The sequence below is a fragment of the Chrysemys picta genome, chromosome 2 (genome assembly GCF_011386835.1).
Source record: "Chrysemys picta bellii isolate R12L10 chromosome 2, ASM1138683v2, whole genome shotgun sequence".
In the NCBI taxonomy this organism is placed as follows: domain Eukaryota; kingdom Metazoa; phylum Chordata; order Testudines; family Emydidae; genus Chrysemys; species Chrysemys picta.
The window spans coordinates 254,089,196-254,109,762 of NC_088792.1; the positions used below are offsets into that span (position 1 = coordinate 254,089,196).

The 20,567-nt window shown below is 42.9% G+C and overlaps 1 protein-coding gene across 3 annotated transcripts in view; it reads right to left on the bottom strand.

Annotated features, from left to right (window-relative positions):
* The window catches only part of LOC101933747 (uncharacterized), a 159,511-nt gene that overhangs the window by 122,498 nt on the left and 16,446 nt on the right, over positions 1-20,567 (bottom strand). Inside the window, exons 2-4 of one of the 3 annotated variants that reach the window (XR_010598033.1) lie at positions 20,071-20,246; positions 13,887-14,106; positions 1,224-7,498 (exon numbers count right to left, since the gene is read on the bottom strand). The exons of 1 other annotated variant lie outside the window; for it this stretch is intronic. The gene's annotated coding sequence lies outside the window, so the exon portion shown is untranslated. Of the gene's footprint in view, positions 1-1,223; positions 7,499-13,886; positions 14,107-20,070; positions 20,247-20,567 lie in introns of those variants that run through there. One more of the 3 variants, XR_010598032.1, reaches the window with a different exon arrangement.

A 20,567-nucleotide genomic window follows, 5' to 3' on the forward strand; every position in this document is an offset into this window, starting at 1 on the left:
CGAAGATATTCTACTGATGCCCTAGCAATGCTCATTCTTGCTTCCACAAATTAGGACGCTAGGCCAGGTGGTCCAGAAGAGAGTATGCCCCAATCTTACAGACTTACACCTGTAAGCATTCCTATCATAGTCAGTGTGATTACTGAGGGTGTTGTCATGGGGTGGCACCCATCTCTCATGAGTGCCCCCTTGGCCAAGTGATGTGCCTGCACCCTCTAATTGCAGTAGGTCTTCCATGACTTAGCCCTCCAGCCAAGTCTCACACAGTCTGAATGTGAAATACAACCCCTTTCCAGGGTAAATAGTTCAAAAGGGGCCTATCCCAGTACTCCTCAGTTTGCCTCTTCCTCTAGCCCTCCCTAGGCTCAGGCTTTAAGCAATCCCAGTCTTTAAACATCCAAGCCCTGGTATCAAGCCATGCCTCCAGGGCTCTCTCTCTGTAGGCAAGGTCTTAACCCCCTCTGGGTCCTTCTGGTCCAGCTCTCCAACTGGGCCACTAAACAGTTCAGGTCTCCACCCAGAGGTGTATCAGAGTTCACTATTCAGGCCACTTCCCCAGTAGCTAATGGGGGAGGGAGGGGGGAAGGGAGGAATCCAGGCCCACCTACTACTCTAGGTCCCAGACCAAGAACCTTAAGAATAGCAGCCAACTGCTGTATCCCTTTAACTAAACTGTGTGACTGCTATGATTCCCTGGGCAACTTCCCCGTGGCCCCAGCACCTTCACGAACACTTCACCCTTACCATAAGGCTGAAGACTTTAACCTTCTCTACTCTCCTGGCCCCTGCCAGCAAACTCCAGGCAACAACTACTCTCTAGGCTGCACTGTAGCTCCTTTTATATGGGCCTGCTGGGCCAGGACTGGCTGCTCCATGCAGCCTCTCTCTGATTGGCTGCGTCCCACGCAGCCTCTCTAGGCTACTTGGAGGACTCACCTCCAACTGCTTCATTTGGGAATGGGATGTGGTAGGATCACAAGCAGGGGGGTTCAGGGCCTGGTACGCCCGGTCACAGGTGTATAAAGTTAAACACATGTGTAAATCTTTGTAGAACTAATCCTTAAATTTGTACCATGAAGTTAGGGCATGGAGCTGGCAAAAGCTCAGGTTATCACAAGTGGCTGTTTTTAGGTTGTTGTTTTTTTTTAAACTGCTTTTATTTTGCTTGCATTCAACATGACACAGTACAAAGTGAAAGAAATGTGGCTTTTCATAGCTACATAAGTTTAAGTTGCAGCAGGTAAAGTATCACATCAGGTATGTGTCGCAGAGAGAGATTAACATAGCCTTGGAGAGAGATCCAACAGCAGTACAAAAATATAGGGAGTGTACATTTTCAAAAATGTAAAGCATTTAGCTTCATGACAGCTTAAGTAAAGAAGTCACACACAGGAAATCTAAGTTCTGGTATTTCCAAACTTTTGAGTACTTAACTTTAGTACCTTAATATAATTACACACAATAAAACTATGTATGAGGCTTATAAGAACGTATTGTTTCTGGTAGGTACATGCTAGTTCACCAAAGAATATCACATGAGGTCATGAATGAAAGCCAGTGTCGCACGGGTCATTAATATCATTGTGAAATGTATGTACAAATATTATGTAAGGAGTCATGTACATAAACTGAAAATGTTTTAAAGTCTGTATTAAGATAGTTGACAAACAAATTTTCTGTCACAAAAAGGGATCTTTATTCACCTGTCTCCTTATTAAAATGTATTAAGTATTGTCTCATTCACAATGGGTCTCCAATCACCCATCTAAGCTGACTGCAGATGAAGGATGGCAAGAATTTCAGAAAGGAACTAACAGGTATAGAAATGCACCAGGTAAAAGAGAACCTTCTCTTGAGATGTACCTCAAAAGTTTGCTGGACTATATTTGGTGAACAAAGAAGACACCAGTCTTCCTGCAGCTGGAAAGTAAATGGGCAATGCATTTACATTCATGAAAATGAGATCACAACCAGATGTGTCTCAGGATGCTGCAGAAGGCATTGGGTGAAATAAACTTCTTTAGACAGGAGGGTTACCTGTTAAGTTTAGTCATGACAAAGCATGTTATGATTTTGTTTTATATGTAACCTTGTGTTTCCATTATCCTTACTCGCTATCTCTTGATTTCAATGTGAATTAGGTGCCTAAATACCTTTGAGGCTCTGGGCCTTTCTGCCTCTCCTGTTCTGGGTTTAGCAGGATTACTTGTTAACAGGGCCGGCACAACCCATTAGGCTACCTAGGTGGTCGCCTAGGGCACTACAATTTGGGGGGCGGTGACCGCGGCAGTATTTTGGTGGCAGGACCTTCCGCCGCCTCTGTGGGGGGCAGCATTTCGGGGCAGGACCTTCCGCCGCCTAGGGCGGCAGAAAAGCTGGTAGCGCTCCTGCTTGTTAAGCCCCCCGTGAAGGTTAGAGCAGCCTCAGGAGCTGCCCTCCCTCATGTTCAGTTGTCTATGTCCCTATTCCCCAAGGAACGCACCTGACATGCCTCCCATGCTGCTACAGCCATTATGCCAGCTCTATGCTACCCAGGAGCTCCTCAACGAAGAAGATGCAGTGCAATGATAAATTTGGCCCTTATTCTTCAGTCTCTGCCCCAAACTGCTACTCGCAGAAAAGGCACCACAGTGACATAATCCAAGAGCAGAATTTGGTCAATGGAAGCAGGGGAATGAGGGGTGCATGTGAGAAAATATCTGTGTTAGCCTTGCAAAACTTGACAAAAGTAAAACATTTTGGCAAAAGTTTGCACCTATAATCACTTACATGAGAATCTTTGAGGGTCAGATCATGCAGTCCTGGTAGGCCTCGGCCCATAGTAAGTAATCACATTTTAAAACAAAAGTTCTGGAGTTCCCCATGCTTACAATGCAACTCTCTCTAAGTAAGTCTTCACTTTGTAAAAGCTGCTTTCAGAAGTCATGATCAGCCAGTGGCATGCCCGATAGCAGCCTTCCAGGGAGGGCTCAGCACACATGGGAGTTGGGATGCATTGCCCTACTGAACATCTATCAACAGTACTGCTCTTTCACTAACCAATTACTAGTTCATGATCACAAATAGTAACCAACTTTATAAGCTCCAACCTATGTAAAGGAGAATTTGTACTCAGCCTTAAGAAACTGATTACACTGGTACTGTCACTTAGTAGTAACAGATCTAACTAGTTGCAGCAAGTATTATTATGCAATAAGATGTCCATTACTTGGATCCATGGCGATACAAATAGCAGGATGACATTGCATTCCTATACCTAAAGTATTCAGCTCAATGTGATAGAGCCCTGGAGAATGCAATTTTCCAGTTTTTTTCCTGTTTCTAACCATAAGTACTAGTGCACTAGGGAAATCTTTTTAAAATCAGATGAATACCTCTCTAGGGCTTACCAGTTAGCAGTGTAAGGAAGCAGACAGTTCTGAATGGCAGTTTGATAAAAGCTTCCAAGCAAGTGTGTGGATTGAGATTTCTAGCAAGACACAACCACACACAATGTAACAAAATGATAGTTGGATTGACCTGTCGATGCTTAAACTGAACTGAGAGCGATCACAGAAGGGCCAATTACCTTCAGACTGCCAGTTTTCTGGACAAAATAATATGTCTGCCCTATATTTCAAGAAAATGAATCAGTGTATTGATTCTTCTTGTTAAGGAATATCTAAGCATGAAAAGATGCTGGAAATTACAATATAATATTTTTATTTCAAATCGCTTTTAATCCCTCTGGACAGAATCATTTATTGTTAAATCTACAACAATTTAACTCAATCTATTACTTTTGCAAGATTTTTGGCAAACAGAATAACAGAAACTACAGACAAATCGCTATCTTCATCACAGTCTAAAATGGCTTTTTGTAACCTATAGGTCCACTAGATTAAAACACAAACAAATGTTATATCTTAATTTCAGTTACAATTATCTACAGTCTGCAAATTTATAATATTTAACATTTTACTTAAGTGAACAAAATATACCTTTACCACCAAACAAACAAATAAAACCACTGAGATGATCCATCAGTGATTTGAAATTAGGCAGGCCATTCATCCTGTTTTAAGCCAGACAGTCCTCTTTGTCTATGGTTTTGACCCGTCTGATATTGAGAAAAAAAAATCGGGTGTGCATATGTGATAAATGAAGGGGGGGGGGGAAGAAGCTCCCTTTTATGACACCCAGCCAGCCAGTTAACTATAAAGTCCCTCTTGGTGGCTGTTCTCTGCTTGCTTTACCTGTAAAGGGTTAAAAAAGTCCCCCAGGTAAAGGAAAGGGAGTGGGCACCTGACTAAAAGAGCCAATGGGAAGGCTAGAACTTTTTAAAAATGGGAAAAAAGCTTTCCCTTTGTCTCTCAGTTGTTCTCTCTTGGCTGAAGAGACGAGGCAGCAGGAATGCTGTGTAAAGTTTGAACCAGGTATGAAAAATTATCTTCCTTACCTAGAAGGATTCATTGGGACAGGGAATGTTTAGATAGACGCGATCAGATTTATTTCTTTATTCTGGCTTGTGGATCTCCTCTGTGCTAAGCTCAGGTATTTTTGTTTTCTTTTATAACATTAAGCTGGACCCCAGGGAGCTATTCCTGGTGTTTAACCCCTTTTCCGTTGCTCTATAACATCTCGCAATAGCCTGATTTTCCAGATGTGTTTTCTTTCTTCTTTTTTTAATAAAATTTATCTTTTTAAAAACCCGATTGGTTTTGTGTCTCAAAAGGTCTGTGCATATGTTTTTCAATTAGCTGGTGCCAACAGCTGGGTTTCCCTTTTGTTTGTTTTCGTTCTCAGCTTCCCCAAGGGAGGGGTGGAAAAGCCAAGGGGCCTCAGGGAAAACTTCCCAAGTGAGTCTTTCCAGGATTTGCAAGAGGCAGTTTTTCACTTGGGTGGTGGCAGGGTTTACCAAGCCCAGGTCAGAGAAAAGCAGTAACCTTGGAGTTTAATACAAGCCTGGAGTGGCAAGTATTAATTTTTAGAATCCTTGCGGGCCCCCACCTTCTGCACTCGAAGTGCCAGAGTGGGGAATCAGTCTTGACAGCATATGTCCAGTACCATGGATGAGAGACAACATTTTGAAGAGCATGCTTCTCCACTCCTGCCAGCATGATCTTGCATGCACTGTGCATGTGAGGTCACACCAGCAGGGGCAGGATGGCGCGCTCTTCAAAATGGCAACCTCCTTGTGGCATGACCTCGGAAGTACTGGAATGTCCTTTATTCTGAGGATGTGGCAGTGGCCATCCTATTTGAACTAATTCTTCTCTTTCAATTTCATTTTCATTAGAAACAGACTCAAACCAAAACCATGGATCTGAGAAACTGCAAACATTTATTTATTTATTTATTTTGGCAGGGAAGGCGTTTTGAAATCTATACCCAGATTTGAATTTCCCAATTTGAGGTCATCTCTAGTTATGACATATTGTTTTCCAGTGATCATGTACTGTGAGTTGCAAAGCACGGTTAATGCCACATCTTCTGTCTGGAACTGCCATAGACTTGAATAAGAGCTCTGGCAGGATACTGAGCTAGATGGACCATTCATCTGACCCAGTAGGGCCATTCTGATGTTCTTATGTACTGGCAGGGGAATCAGTTAAACCTGGGGTGAATGCCAAATCATCATTTGGCTAATGCTCCCCCAAATGGCCATGTGTATAGTGCTGTGATCATTGGGGATGGGAGTCAGCTATGTTTGGAAGAGGGAAGGCACCAAGAAGTTGTTGAAAATGCTGCTTTAAAATAGACACATTTATAAAATCAATACACAGCACATCTGGAAGGGAACAAAATTAAAGAAGATATGCACACAAAAAAGAAAAAGAAACAGTCTTATCTCCTAACAGAACTTTGACTTGGCCAACCAGCATGAGCAATAGATAGTTCCATTTCTCTGATGAAAGTCAGGCAAGAAAAGAATGACCATCCCCCTCCCTCCAAACTCCATTTCTTTAAGTCACTCTAGGCCAGATCCTTGCCCCCTGCCCCGCCATGAAGTTTGCTTTGTTTTATCAGCACACAAATTTTAAATTGGCTACAGTCATCTGATGAGGATTCCTTTGGCCTAGAGGAATCTCCAATGTCAGAGCCAGTTTAGCTGGCCCTTTATGATATCCCTTTGCAACCCATGCATAGGAATGCACTAGGCTTATGGCTGGGAAAAGGTGAATAGCCAGAGCACTGCTGTGCTCCTACATTCCCAGTTGCTAGCACAGCCTTTTGAGGGATACTGCAGCTAGGTGCAGATTAGAGAAGCCCTATGGTTGCTCCAGATTACACTGGGGCCTAAATTACTCAGCCAGCCCCAGGATTATTGGAACATAAAGGTGTGTAACGGCACCACGACTCACCATATAGCACCTCCTGCTGGTCATCCAGGGAATTAGCTCGCCAGCCTCCAGAGCGCCCTCTGCAGGCCAGTGTCTCACTTGCCGCTGGCTCCGGTGTCCCTCCCAGACCCCAGTGCCCCTTCTCTCGGGGTTCTGCCCCCTGCAGTACCCCACACTCTCACTGGGTCTCCCCTCCCCAGGGAACCCCCAATCCCCTATCCCCACCTCGCCTCAGTCTTTGGTTACTGCCAGTCACAATCTAGCTCCCGCTCACTGGGGCAGACTGCAGTATAATTGCCACTCATCATTGGCAAGGAGGGTCTGGACCTGCTGCCTCTGCCTACCTTGGGCTGCCCCACTGCAATCCCAGTACCTTCTTCAGCCTTTAGCAAGGCCTGCAGCCTGGGGGTTTTCCAAGCAAGAGCTCCCCAGCTCTTCTGGCCTTTCCCCAGCCCTGCTCCAGTCTAGGTACCCTGCTCAGCTCCCAGCAACCAGGCCCATCCCTCTCAACATCTAGAGAGCGGCTGCTCCAGCCTAGCAGCCCCTTTTTAGGGCCAGCTGAGGCCTGATTGGGGCGTGGCCCAGTTGCGGCTGCTTCCCCAGTCAGCCCAGGCTTACTGGTTCCCCGCTACAGCCCTCTCACAGGGCTGTTTTAAACCCTTTAGGGCAGGAGTGGGGTTACTGCCCCACTACAAGGTGGTTTAGAGCCGCCTTTGACTTCCAGCTGTTCCTCTCCACCAGTGGATTCTACACCGTATAGAGCTCTGCAAGCCTTAAGATCTAGCCACCTGCGTCCAGGTTCTAGTCCTCTGTCTCTAGGCTCTCTAGTCAAAAGCTGTCAAACAGCCTGATTAGGCTACACTACACTCTGGTAGAGGTAGGAAGTGAACCTGGACCTTCTACCTTCCAAGTCTCAAATACACATTTTTGGCCATGTCTTTCAGAGGATTTCTCACCACTGACTATGTTCATTCCAACAAGTCCTCTTGACTGCTCGCTCAAGATGTTTCTTTTCGTGTGTTGTCCATTTCTTTCTCTCTTCACTGACTCGATTCTGACTTTCCAGTGTATCTATTCTGCCGTGCACCTCTTTTTTTTCTCTCCCATAACTTGATGGTGTCATCTGTAATCAAGTGTTGCTTTTTCAGACTCCTTAGTCCAAGTTCTCCAGCAATCTATGGGATAGAATCCTACAATAAGTCCTTTTCCTTCATGGTAGACAGCTGGTCATCCAATATAGAATACTCGTTGGAAATTGCAATCACATAACCATTAGCACTCCTTTCATTATGAAGCTTATCAACACTGAGGAGTAGGAGGAAACTGACCAGAACCCTTACTTGGATCCAGAGTGGGCACGGATTTGAGTGGCTAAAGAAGTGAGTTACACTCTGTAGACAGAGTTAATAAACCAGACCCCTTGAATGTGGGTATATGTTTGAACTAATCTGGGCTGCATAATGACTGAAAGAATTGAGGCTGTGTGCTGCAGAGCCAAAGGGCCTGCAGCGACTGCCCCCACCTTTACAGGCAGGCCAGATGTAGGAATGGATCTGACAGGAAACTAGTTGATGAGATTTTAAGTCTCTAGTGGGAACCTAGTATGAGTGAGTGGGAATTTCTGCACTTCGCTGTTTAAGAAAAGTAGGATTTCAAGGCCTTATAGAAATCCAAGCAGTGCCAGAATATTCCCTTCTGTGCCTTGGGGTTTGTTGCAGAAGTTGGGGAAGGAGAGGAATCTCCTGATCAAGGTGAAAAGAGGTGGCGAATTTAGCAAGGGAGCTACGACAAGTGCAAAGTACTGTTTTTCCTTATGAAAAGTGAGGCACAGGGGAGCGCAGGCCACCACCATTAGCCTAACTGGGCTGTGATGCTACTGACAGCACTGTTCTCCAGGAAAGCATGTTGAGGGACTCTGTGGCAGGGTATATTATTGCACAGGTTTTGTTCCCAGTTCTGCTTCCTTAACCACATGCCCATTCTTCGTTATAAGTGATACACCTGAGTAACAGTAATAGAGGTACTTGTGGCACCTTAGAGACTAACAAATTTATTAGAGCATAAGCTTTCGTGGACTACAGCCCACTTCTTTGGATGCATATAGAGTGGAACATATATATACATCCGAAGAAGTGGGCTGTAGTCCACGAAAGCTTATGCTCTAATAAATTTGTTAGTCTCTAAGGTGCCACAAGTACTCCTGTTCTTTTTGCAGATACAGACTAACACGGCTGCTACTCTGAAACCAGCAATAGAGGTGTGGGTACGTTCATATTGTGTGTACATAGCAACTAATGTACAGAAAGCCATACGCATTTTGGGAAGCCTATCTCCATTAAAGCATAACCTACACAGAGTTCTACTGGTTTAATCAGAGAATCATAGAATCATAGAATATCAGAGTTGGAAGGGACCTCAAGAGGTCATCTAGTCCAACCCCCTGCTCAAAGCAGGACCAATTCCCAGCTAAATCATCCCAGCCAGGGCTTTGTCAAGCCGGGCCTTAAAAACCTCCAAGGAAGGAGACTCCACCACCTCCCTAGGTAACGCATTCCAGTGTTTCACCACCCTCCTAGTGAAATAGTTTTTCCTGATATCCAACCTGGACCTCCCCCGCTGCAACTTGAGACCATTGCTCCTTGTTCTGTCATCTGCCACCACTGAGAACAGCTGAGCTCCATCCTCTTTGGAACCCCCCTTCAGGTAGTTGAAGGCTGCTATCAAATCCCCCCTCATTCTTCTCTTCTGGAGACTAAACAATCCCAGTTCCCTCAGCCTCTCCTCATAAGTCATGTGCTCCAGACCCCTAATCATTTTTGTTACCCTCCGCTGGACTCTTTCCAATTTTTCCACATCCTTCTTGTAGTGTGGGGCCCAAAACTGGACACAGTATTCCAGATGAGGCCTCACCAATGTCGAATAAAGGGGAACGATCACGTTCCTCGATCTGCTGGCAATGCCCCTACTTATACAGCCCAAAATGCCGTTAGCCTTCTTGGCAACAAGAGCATACTGTTGACTCATATCCAGCTTCTCGTCCACTGTGACCCCTAGGTCCTTTTCTGCAGAACTGCTACCTAGCCATTCGGTCCCTAGTCTGTAGCAGTGCATGGGATTCTTCCGTCCTAAGTGCAGGACTCTGCACTTGTCCTTGTTGAACCTCATCAGGTTTTTTTTGGCCCAATCCTCTAATTTGTCTAGGTCCCTCTGTATCCGATCCCTACCCTCTAGTGTATCTACTACGCCTCCTAGTTTAGTGTCATCTGCAAACTTGCTGAGAGTGCAGTCCACACCATCCTCCAGATCATTAATAAAGATATTAAACAAAACCGGCCCCAGGACCGACCCTTGGGGCACTTCGCTTGAAACCGGCTGCCAACTAGACATGGAGCCATTGATCACTACCCGTTGAGCCCGACGATCTAGCCAGCTTTCTATCCACCTTACAGTCCATTCATCCAGCCCATACTTCTTTAACTTGGCGGCAAGAATACTGTGGGAGACCGTATCAAAAGCTTTGCTAAAGTCAAGGAATAACACATCCACTGCTTTCCCCTCATCCACAGAGCCAGTTATCTCATCATAGAAGGCAATTAGGTTAGTCAGGCACGACTTCCCCTTCGTGAATCCATGCTGACTGTTCCTGATCACTTTCCTCTCCTCTAAATGTTTCATAATTGATTCCTTGAGGACCTGCTCCATGATTTTTCCAGGGACTGAGGTGAGGCTGACTGGCCTGTAGTTCCCCGGATCCTCCTTCTTCCCTTTTTTAAAGATGGGCACTACATTAGCCTTTTTCCAGTCATCTGGGACCTCCCCCGATCGCCATGAGTTTTCAAAAATAATGGCTAATGGCTCTGCAATCTCACCCGCCAACTCCTTTAGCACCCTCGGATGCAGCGCATCCGGCCCCATGGACTTGTGCACGTCCAGTTTTTCTAAATAGTCCCGAACCACTTCTTTCTCCACAGAGGGCTGGTCACCTTCTCCCCATGCTGTACTGCCCAGTGCAGCACTCTGGGAGCTGACCTTGTTTAAATAGAAGTGTGATGTTAAAGTGATTTCATTAAAGCAACACAACTTTGTATGTGGACACTCTTGCATTTTCTTTTTTAATCTGTCTTATAAAAAGTGTTCACACACAAAGTTGTCCTGGTTTAACTAAAATCACTTTAACATCACACTTGAATTCAACTGATGTAATTTCTGCATTTAAACACATAATATCACCTGCTGAGTTATCAGGAGTAGCATTAATGTGAGCAATCGCAGTTTGTATTGACTTTGCCACTCCTGTAAAGTATTGAAATTCACTGCACATCTCACATCAATGAGAAAAGAAAACAATTTTGCATCTCTATGGTAACATCCAATGAACAGCATATTAACTGTCTCTGAAGAGATATGCAATTGCATTACACTGATTGACAGTAATATCAACTTACAGAGTGCCTTTTGCTTACAATTTGGATCACTGGAGCTCGAAGCCACTGAACTTAAAACCAAATATTTAACATAGTAAACATTAGCTTTTTATTCTATAATCCTTATTTGCATAATACTACTGTAACCTCACTGCTTGCCATGACCAACATTTCTGCACACAGTTCCCACTGAATGGAACAAAATCAATGTCCCCTCAAAATGTTGAGGATTTTTGATGAAAGCATGAGAACAAAGCCAGTTGCTTCTCCTTCCTTTCCCTTCTCCCCTTTATCTTTGGTCTGCTAAATGGCTCACTGTGACAACACTGCATTGTGACAACACTGAAATATCGCATTGGATGTTCCTATTTCTTCCTCTGAATTTAGCTCATCAGGAAAAGAGAGATGTACATTTATAAGCATACAAGTTTACATACTGAGCTGAAAATCATAGACTTCTGAAATAAATTTTGTGGCGGGTGGACAAGCTGAGAAGATCAAGTGTGGAAAAAAGATTGCTTTCTCTATAGAAACATAGCATGCACGTGAAAGAAAGCGTTCATAAATCATAAAATAATACCATAGAAAAAGAGATACAGATTGCACAGCAACAGAAATCAGAAAAGATTCCAAAAATTTCTGAAGTTTCACTGTACACCACAAGTGAAGAACTAGTTTGTTGATTAGAAATAACACTGTTCAAGATACCTGGAATCCTTGGCTTGTTACAATGATATAAAACAAGGTACTCCTTTTATTGTGCTCTTTATATGTTTATATCTCAGCCCTGCGAGATATAGTAAGATTTTCTGAGGTTCCCTGTATACCCAATTCAATAAACCTTCATGATTTTAGGGCATAAATCAGCCTCTAGTGGTGATTATGTAGAAACATTCTCTGTGAGCAGGTTATTCCATAACTGCCTATCGCATGGTTTGTGCGCCTTCCTCAAAAGTTTGTGGTAGTAGCCACTGTTAAAGACAGGATACTGGACAAGATGGCCCGCTGGTCCAAATATAGGGCCATTGCTATGTTCTTAAAGAAATGCTTTTTTAAAAGAGGTATGATTTGAGGGTAGTGTATTTGAAGAGTCTGTTGTGATGAACTATCTTCATGTTGTGACCTATCCAAGACATTCCATACACATGAGAAGAAACCTCTCATTTTCCATGAGTGTAATCTCCTGCATCTACAGCCATCCTGTATTCACTGATAATAAGGACATGATCAAGAACTATTGCCAGTAGTATGTTTTCAGCTACCTTTCACAGAGTTGGAGGACAGCAGCGGCTGAGAAGTGATCCTTGTGGGTTTCTCCATTTTATTTAATTTTTTTAAATCTGTATTTGAGACCATGTGTTGGAACTCCCCCTTCCCCATCCTCCCTGTTTGTCTGCGTGAATAGTAAGTGTTCTCTGGCTCTGTTTAGAATGAATAATTGATGTAGAATGCCTTTCTGCATATTTAAAACACAACCCGCTATATTTTCTATTTAGTTCCAGCAAAAAATGTATGGACTAAGTCAAAAAATGGCCACACTAAAAAACCCTATCACGCTTGTACATTAGGCAACAATGAAAAAACCTTAACACACAATATAATTATGTGCCTTCAAACTAGAATCAATAATACTTTCTCTACAATCGCTTTCAGTTAGATTATGTTAATTAGCTGCTTAGAGACTGCACCCTGTAAACGGAACTATACATAGCTCATAGCAAACCAGCACTTTAATAGCACCACTTCAGTACAAATTAATGGAAAAGCAATTCATTTTTAAATCCAATAAGACTTCTGCTCTAAAGCAATTTGATTTGATAGGCAATTTAACTTGCTTAATTTATATTCATCCATTGCTCAATGGCTGAATTTCATAGTCTGTACACTCAGAATAGCAGACGACCCACTTTGAAATATTATTGTTATTACTGATTTAGGCAGAATGCTTCACAGGTGGGTGTGTGGGCGGGGGGGAGGACTGATAGTATGCTTGTATAACATATACATTTGGTACTTTACTGGTGATGGAATTAGAGAGGAAACAGATCGTTTTCAGTCTGATGATGGAGGACTAAAATATTTTAAATCTGGTAACTTCAATTCCAAACAAACAATTAAATTTGTTTATCACACACTGGACTGCCATAGAGTCATCACAGGAAACAAAAAATAAAAACAGCCTCAGGTCCCCTTGCTGCCCAAAGCCAAGGACTTTTGGGTGCCCTGAAGGTCCTTGTTGTGGCCATTTCCCTCAGGTGCAGACCCAGCTGTGTTCCAGGCCCTTACCACCTTATGGCTAGATCATTGCAGCACGCACATGTGAGGTTACATTTTAAATGAACATAGAAAAGTAAATGGATGCAGCAGCCTGTTTATTAAGCAATGATTCTTGGTTTCCAAATAGAGTTTGAGTTGCTGGTTTTGCCTTGGTTTGGGAACTTCTTACCTGAGAGACCACCAGTGGCCCCATGCCATGCTGCTGTCAGAGACAGAGATAACTGAGGTGGGTTGGGGCACTGGGGAGAGGAGGGAATATCAGAGGTACATGTGGAAATAGTGCACATGTGATGATCAAGGGATCAGAGTCACATGGGAGGATTTGGAGGTTAGATACACATGGGGCATCAGAGGCACATAGGGGCACTGGAAGGGTCAGAGGTATATGTGAGGGGACGATCAGGGTTGGGTGGTCCCCCAGCAACTGTCTACTGAGAGGCGTGTTGAAGACTCTGGGGACCTATTTGTGATGGCATGTGTGCACAGAATGAATGGGTGTGAAGTGTAGGAGGGGTGTGCGCACGCAGAATGACTGGGTAGAAAATGAATGGGTGTGTGGAGCAGGCATGGGTGCATGTAGAATGGATGGGCATGGAGCGTGAAGATGAGGGTACAGAATGAGTGCACTCAGTGTGTTTATAGGCTGCATGAATAGTGGGGTGAATGAAGAATGAATGGGATAGGTACTGGATTAAGCTGTGTCTGGGAAGTATGTTCATAATGAGGCTGTGGTAAGACAGGTTGGAGTGAAAGTGGATGTGGAATGAAAGCTAGTGGAAATGAATGCATGGAATGGGTATAAATAGGACAAATAGGCAACATGTCTGCAAATGTTTGCGAAGTAGAAAGAATGATTTCTTACCTTGTAGTAAATTGGATTTTCCAAGATGGTCTGTGCATGTGGATCCCACTCATGGTGCTCTTGTACCCCACACAAGACTATATAAAACTTCTCTAAAAGCATCCTCTAGGGGTTGCGCAGACACCCTGCATGCTCTCGTTCTTCACCTATCTGACAGCATGAGGGGCCAGGTGACCCCAACCACCAATCAGTTCCTTTGCCTCATGGATAAGACTTGGATCTGTGGGGAAGGAGACCAAGTCATGGGATCCACAAGTAACCCTTCTTTCTTCGAGCTCCGGTGCTTGTGGATCCTCACTCATGATGACTAACAAGCAGTTTGACTCTTCAGGAGATGGAAACTAGGAGTTTGGCTGAACAAAGAATGTAGGATCACTCTCCCAACTTGAGCATCTATCCTCCAGGAATAACGTCTAGTAAATGTGTGAATTGATGACCATGTAGCTGTTCCACAAACATCTATCACTGGGAACCTGTTAAAACATGCCGTTGAGGAAGCCAATTCAATTGATATTCTTGGATGGAGATTATCCAGGCCCTCCAATTTAGTCCCATTAAGCTGTTTGAGTTTGACTTCCACCTTGACTGTAGTAATTTCTACTTCCATATCCTTGTTCCCATTAGCCATTCTGCCACTAACCCTAAGCTCTTAATTAGTCTTATTAAAAACTGAGGCAAAGTATTTGTTTAGGTATTTGGGCCATGCCTAGATTATCTTTAAACTCCATCCGATCATCAGTGTTTAGCGGTCCCACTTCTTCTTCCCTTGTTTTCTTTTTACTTATTGGCTATAGAACCTTTTACTATTGGTTTTAATTCCCTTTGCAAGATCCAACTCTGCTTTGCTTTTGGCAGTTCTCACTTTATCCCTACGTTTTCTGACCTCCAAGAGGTAGCTTTCCTTGCTGATCCATCCCACCTTCTATTCCTTGTAGGCTTTCTGTTGTCTCCTAATCACCGATTTGAGATGCCTGTTCATCCAGTTTGGTCTGCAACCAAATTTTTATCCCTTGCTTGGGATGCAGGGTTCAGATAGTTTCTGCAACTTTGACTTGAAGTAATTCTAAGCCTCCTTCCCATTCAGATCCTTGTGTTCTTCAGTACAGTTCATTTCCCTAATTCCCTGAAATCTGCCCTTTTGAAATTAAGGACCCTAGTTTCAGATCACTTGATTTCACACTACAAGATCACCTCCAGTTCACCTAGCCACAAAGTGGGCACTTAATCCATAGGGTTGAGAAGCCCCTTCACACCCTAGTGTCATATCAGCTATGGAAACTGGCACACCAAACTGCATCAATCTGATGAGCCATCTATGCCTCGGGGCAAACTTTGACTATTATTCTCCAGGTGCTTACAAACTCCTTGAAAAAAGAGAGGAAGGAACCAAAAAGGTGAGGAGGAAGGGTATAGATCCATGAACACTGAATCCATATCCTTGACCATGGTTTCAAAATTGCTTCTTTTGAGTATGACCAGATTGAGTTGAGATATTGGAAGAATTGGACAATTTCCTCTTCTAGAATCTAGGACTCTGTCTACTCTGATCAAAAGGTCTCTGATGAAAAAAATAGTTAGAAATAGAAGGTTTAGACCTCTGTTTGGAAGCTATTTGAGGTCTATACTGTTCTCTCTCGAAAGACGCGGTATAGAGACCCAACAATCTTCATATGACTCTTGAATCCTTTAGAGAAAGCAATGTGTCACCTGTCTTGGCACTAAAAAGATCCTGAACATTATAAAAGTGAGTTCTATACTGCAGTCTGGACCCCTCCAGGCAGGCCCATTGCAGAGAGCCAAGAATCTCTTCAAATGACAATAGCAGTTGCCTGTGAGTATGCTCCTGCATCCACTGAGTCTAATGCTGCTTTCAGAGATATTTTTGAACCTAACATACCTTTAGAACAGATGGACATAAATTTGTCTCTTAATTCTGCAGGAGTTTATCTTGAAAACAGCAACTTCAAAAGGAGCACATTGGAAATATCAAGTCCCCCAAGGGTTCTGAGTGTCCTGTTGTATGTAGTTATACTGAGCAAGCATTGCTTGATAGTTAGAAATTCTAACCTGAAGGGAAGCAAAGGATTAAAAAAAAAATACAATTGTTTGTGGTTCTCTCTCTTTCTCTCAGGGTAGATCTCAATGCCTGCTAGATTTTCCATTAACAGCAGTGACTACTAGCAATGAAGGAGCTAGGACAGTATAAAAATACTCAAAGCCCTTGGGGGAACTTGATATTTCCAATCTGCTCATTTTGAAGTTGCCGTTATATAAGCTATTGTTGCCCACAATTATTTAGCTGGCTTGAGAACACCCTCATTAATAGGTAGGGCGATCCTATTTTGAGCATAAGGCTGCAGAATATCAAACAGTTTAGTATACTTTTCCTGCACCAGTTCCTGGGGAATTTCTAATGTCTTTGCCATTCTCTTTAAAAGATCCTGAAAATCCTTAAAATCATTGTGACCCTAAGAACCCCTCAATGCCAACTGGCAAAGGGTTCAGTGTTCTGTAACAACAGCTCCTATCAGGCCTGACAAACTTACGACATCTAACACACTGCTTTTATAGTATTTATTCAAAAAGGGTTAGGTGAGGTGTCTAGTGAAAGCTTATGTCATACTGATCCTCATAATCATTATGAGAGGTATGTATGCAAATATATTTTAGTGTCTGTGTCCAGGCAGGATTGACAAACAGGTTTTGCCAGACAAAAGGATGTCTGCCTAGGTTCATGTGTAGATTACACATTGTAAATCAAGACAATGGAGTTGTCTGTCTGGGAGCAGAAGCAGCCAGAGAACAGGCAAAGAGAAGCAGCCAAAAAGCCAAGCGGACAGCAAGAGAAGGACTAGGAAATGTGGCCTGGAAAGAAAAAGTTCTGGCTGGAAAGCGGCTTGGAGCTGTGAGCAAAGAAACTGCCTCCTGTTTTATTCCGACTGTGTTTGGGGAAACAAGAATTTATGTACATTCTTTGTAAATAAACAGGATTGCATCAATGATTGCACCTGATTGTCAAAATTTCTCCTCCTAATGAAACAAACCACAAGACCCCAAATACTGATAATCACTTGGGCCAAAAGTGGTAACAAGCCATTCTTCACTCTCTTGAGGCATCAAGATATAGCCTCTTGATGCAGGGGAGGGAACTACTATCCTGGAACCCCTAAACAAAAAGGCAAGGGCCGATCTCAGGCCTCAAACCTACACTGCCCCAGGCAGCTTCTTTTGCCCACTTCCTAGCACAAGTCCAAACCTACACCCCAGGGTGCTGGGTGGTGGTCTTTTCACAAATGTACAACTTATTCCACTTCATGGACCATATTCTCCTGCATGCCTCTACGCCTTGTCCTCTGCCCATTCTCAGGCTCCTTTCCACAGCTCCTCCCAGGGTGCACTCTGCAGAGGAGCATGCCCTCCACATCTCTTGTCCTTGTGAAAGAAGGGAGCTTATTTAAGCCCCTCACCCTAACCTAGTATGTATTGCTGCCCAGCCTACAACTCCCACTGGAACTACAACCCCAGAATTCCTCACAGCTTGAGAAGGTTTGTGTCAAGCTGTAACCCTGCTTTCAAGGGCTTAGCATTCCCTGTTACAAAAGGATTAGCTGCTCATTTCAGCCATCTTTTTTTGTAATATATATCAGATGCACTTAGAGTGCTAGATAGGTATTTTTGCATACTTTTATAAACAAGAATAATCAATTATAATAACAACAGCTGCTGAAAATCCGTCTGCTTAATTTGGTGCCTAAATATGGATTTAAGCACCTAACTTTAGGCACACTAGTTTGAAATGCTGGCCTTAACTTTTTTGATTCTGCTAGAGGAAAGGATTGAAGAAGTGATTGGGCAAAGGGCTGGGAATTAGGAATTTCTAAATCTAATTCTTGCTTGACATCAACTCCCTCTCAGGCCTCAGACAAGTCAGTTAGCTCCCAATCCTGTAAAACAATAAGCATGTTCTTAAAGCACATGAATAGTCCACTGGTGATTCAGTTTCTCCACTGGTAAAATGTGGATGATGATAATATTAACTGCCTCTCAAGCTTGTTGTGAAAGTTCTTTGAACAGGACAAGTGCTAATTACTATTACCAGAGAGATGCACGTGCATTTTGTAGCTGGGAGAGGAAGCATTTTTTTTGCATAAGTTTATTTAATGTTTGTATCAGTTATTTCAGCTATCTACAGAAGAAGTCAAATGAAATTCGTGCTGAAGTGCTGTGAGAGAGAATGCCTCTGGCAGGAAAAAGGCTAAATGTCCATTAGTCTGCCTGTCATTCACCAAGCAGGTGGAAAGCCCATCATTCCATACTGTTGGGTATGACGAGCAGAAGTGGGGGGCGAGAGGGGGGAAGGAGAGATGATGTGAGGAGGTCTGTGTTTTACAATTCAACTAAATTTCACAATAATCAGGCCCAAGACACCAGGGTTGAATATAGTCCAATGTCACTAGTCATTTACAATCCATTTACACAGAATCCCATAAGAGAGACCACTGCTGCTGACTGATTAGAATGATCTTTGCTTAACCTCAAACAGTAGTTTCTTAAAATTATAATCACCTTTGTAAAATTAAAGAGACAGAAAGACAGACATGTCATTTTCTTTGTATATCAAGTGTGTGCCAACATCTCATACACTTCCTCATAAACATGTTATCAAGAGTCAGTTTCAAGCCTAAATTTAGTGGAGGGCCTCCTGAGTCCATAATACAGTGCATCTTGCAGGAGAACTACACCCTAAGAAAAGAGAGGATGACATTTTAAATAGCGCTCTAATTACAAGGAAGCCATTTGGCTTGAGTTTTGTAAAGGCATAAGAGGGGATGTTTGTTATTTATCATCCTGCCATGAACTCATGTCTGTTGCTCGGAACTGGAATAAAAGACTGAGAAGAATTAGATTAACATCAAAGAAGCAGAGCCAAGCCATACTCTTCATCAAAGAAAGAACGCAGACCTGTAACTGTATGTTCAAAATGAGTTCGGTGTCTGGTACTCACTCACAATGCTGCTGTGACTAGATCAGGAGCTCTAACGCACCTAGCATAGTATGAACCGAACTAAAGGTTTCTTGGCAAAAGCCTTTCTTATTTCCATATTTCAGAAAAGACCCTTCTAAAGTCTGCACAATCATTTGCTACCTGCCTTCCTCACTGTTCCTTGTCAGCAGAAGTAATTAACTTGAACGATTAGCTTGAATGCTGAAAGGCCCCATGTGCCTAGAAAGGGACAACACTATGTCTCCTAGCATACAGCAACTCATTAACTAACATGAATTTCTGATACAGTGTGGATTCAAACAGCATATGGCCTTGCCATGCAGTTTTCCCCCACAGATAGCAAAATCCAATAATAACCCCTCTGATTATTTTCCGTCTACAATTTTGATTAGAGTGGTTACAAAAAATTAACAAACTGCATATTGTGCATCTGCCTTTCATGTATTAAAGAGAAAATTCAATCACTTCAGTGTAATTGTTTTATTTACATCAGATTAACCAAAAAAAGGTTACTTTTTTCAACAGAGTAAGAAATTATGCAATTCACAGCAGGAGACTAATCAGCAGTGGAAATTAATATTTTAGTGAAGAGGCTAGAAACTGGTGAGTGCCTTTGGGATGGGCAGGAAGCCAAATATTAAAATAACCTTGAACATTTCCATTTAAAATTTAAACCTGACAACAGTGGTTATCATGAAGTAATATTTTATTCATTCTCCCCTTCCATACATCAACCTTTCAGATGAATAAAGGCCAGGTGATCAGCCTCTGTTCTGAGACCAAGACGTGGAAATAGAATTTCTTTTCCTCTGAATCAGCACTTGACCCATCACAGAAATGTCTTGTGGACATGCTTCTGCTCTTACTCAGTGTTTAAAGCACCAACATTTCCAAATGAGCTTGACAGGAATGAACTCAAATATCAACCATATCTGCTATAAATGTAATATTATATGACAAGGGGTTGACTGGACACCACATAATGTCATTTCTTTTAATTAAGCTGCTCACAAGGAAAGAATAGCTATAACAGTACTGTCAGAACCGTAATAAAGAAAAACATTAATTAGCTGTCAATTCAATAATTCTTTTCTGTATTACTTGCAGACTGAGCACAGGGGACTTATCGCACTTTTCAAATTAGCTTAAAAACAGTTGCCAAAAAGACAGGTGTCTTACCAGTAACTGCAATTCTTCAAGTGTATTGCCTGAATCTTCTAGAAAACCCATGACCATTGGGACCACGAGTGCCCCCTGATGGCATGGAACATTCAGAGCTGCATTCACAAGAGGTTTTGCTGTCTTCAGCAGCCTCAATTCTTCCTATTATACCCCAGAATTATTCACAGTAAAACCTGCAGGAGGAATGGAAAGTGGACAGTTAGTGTGAATATGCAGAGGCAAAATTATGAACCACACTTACTAGTGACTAAACGTATTTTCTTCTTCAAGGTGGCTTTAGAATATTTCCTGTGAAGTTGGGTTCAGGAGTTCTAGTTCAACAAGGATTGTAGAATTGCCCTCCCAAAGTGAGCATAAGAACGAATACCAATTCATGGAAGTAGTGCTGTCTAAATGTGTACACAGAACTCCAGGGACCAGTCCTACAATTTTCGTATGATGCAAATATTACAAAGGCAGACTACCAATGCTGCCTTAGCCATAGAAGAGTAAGC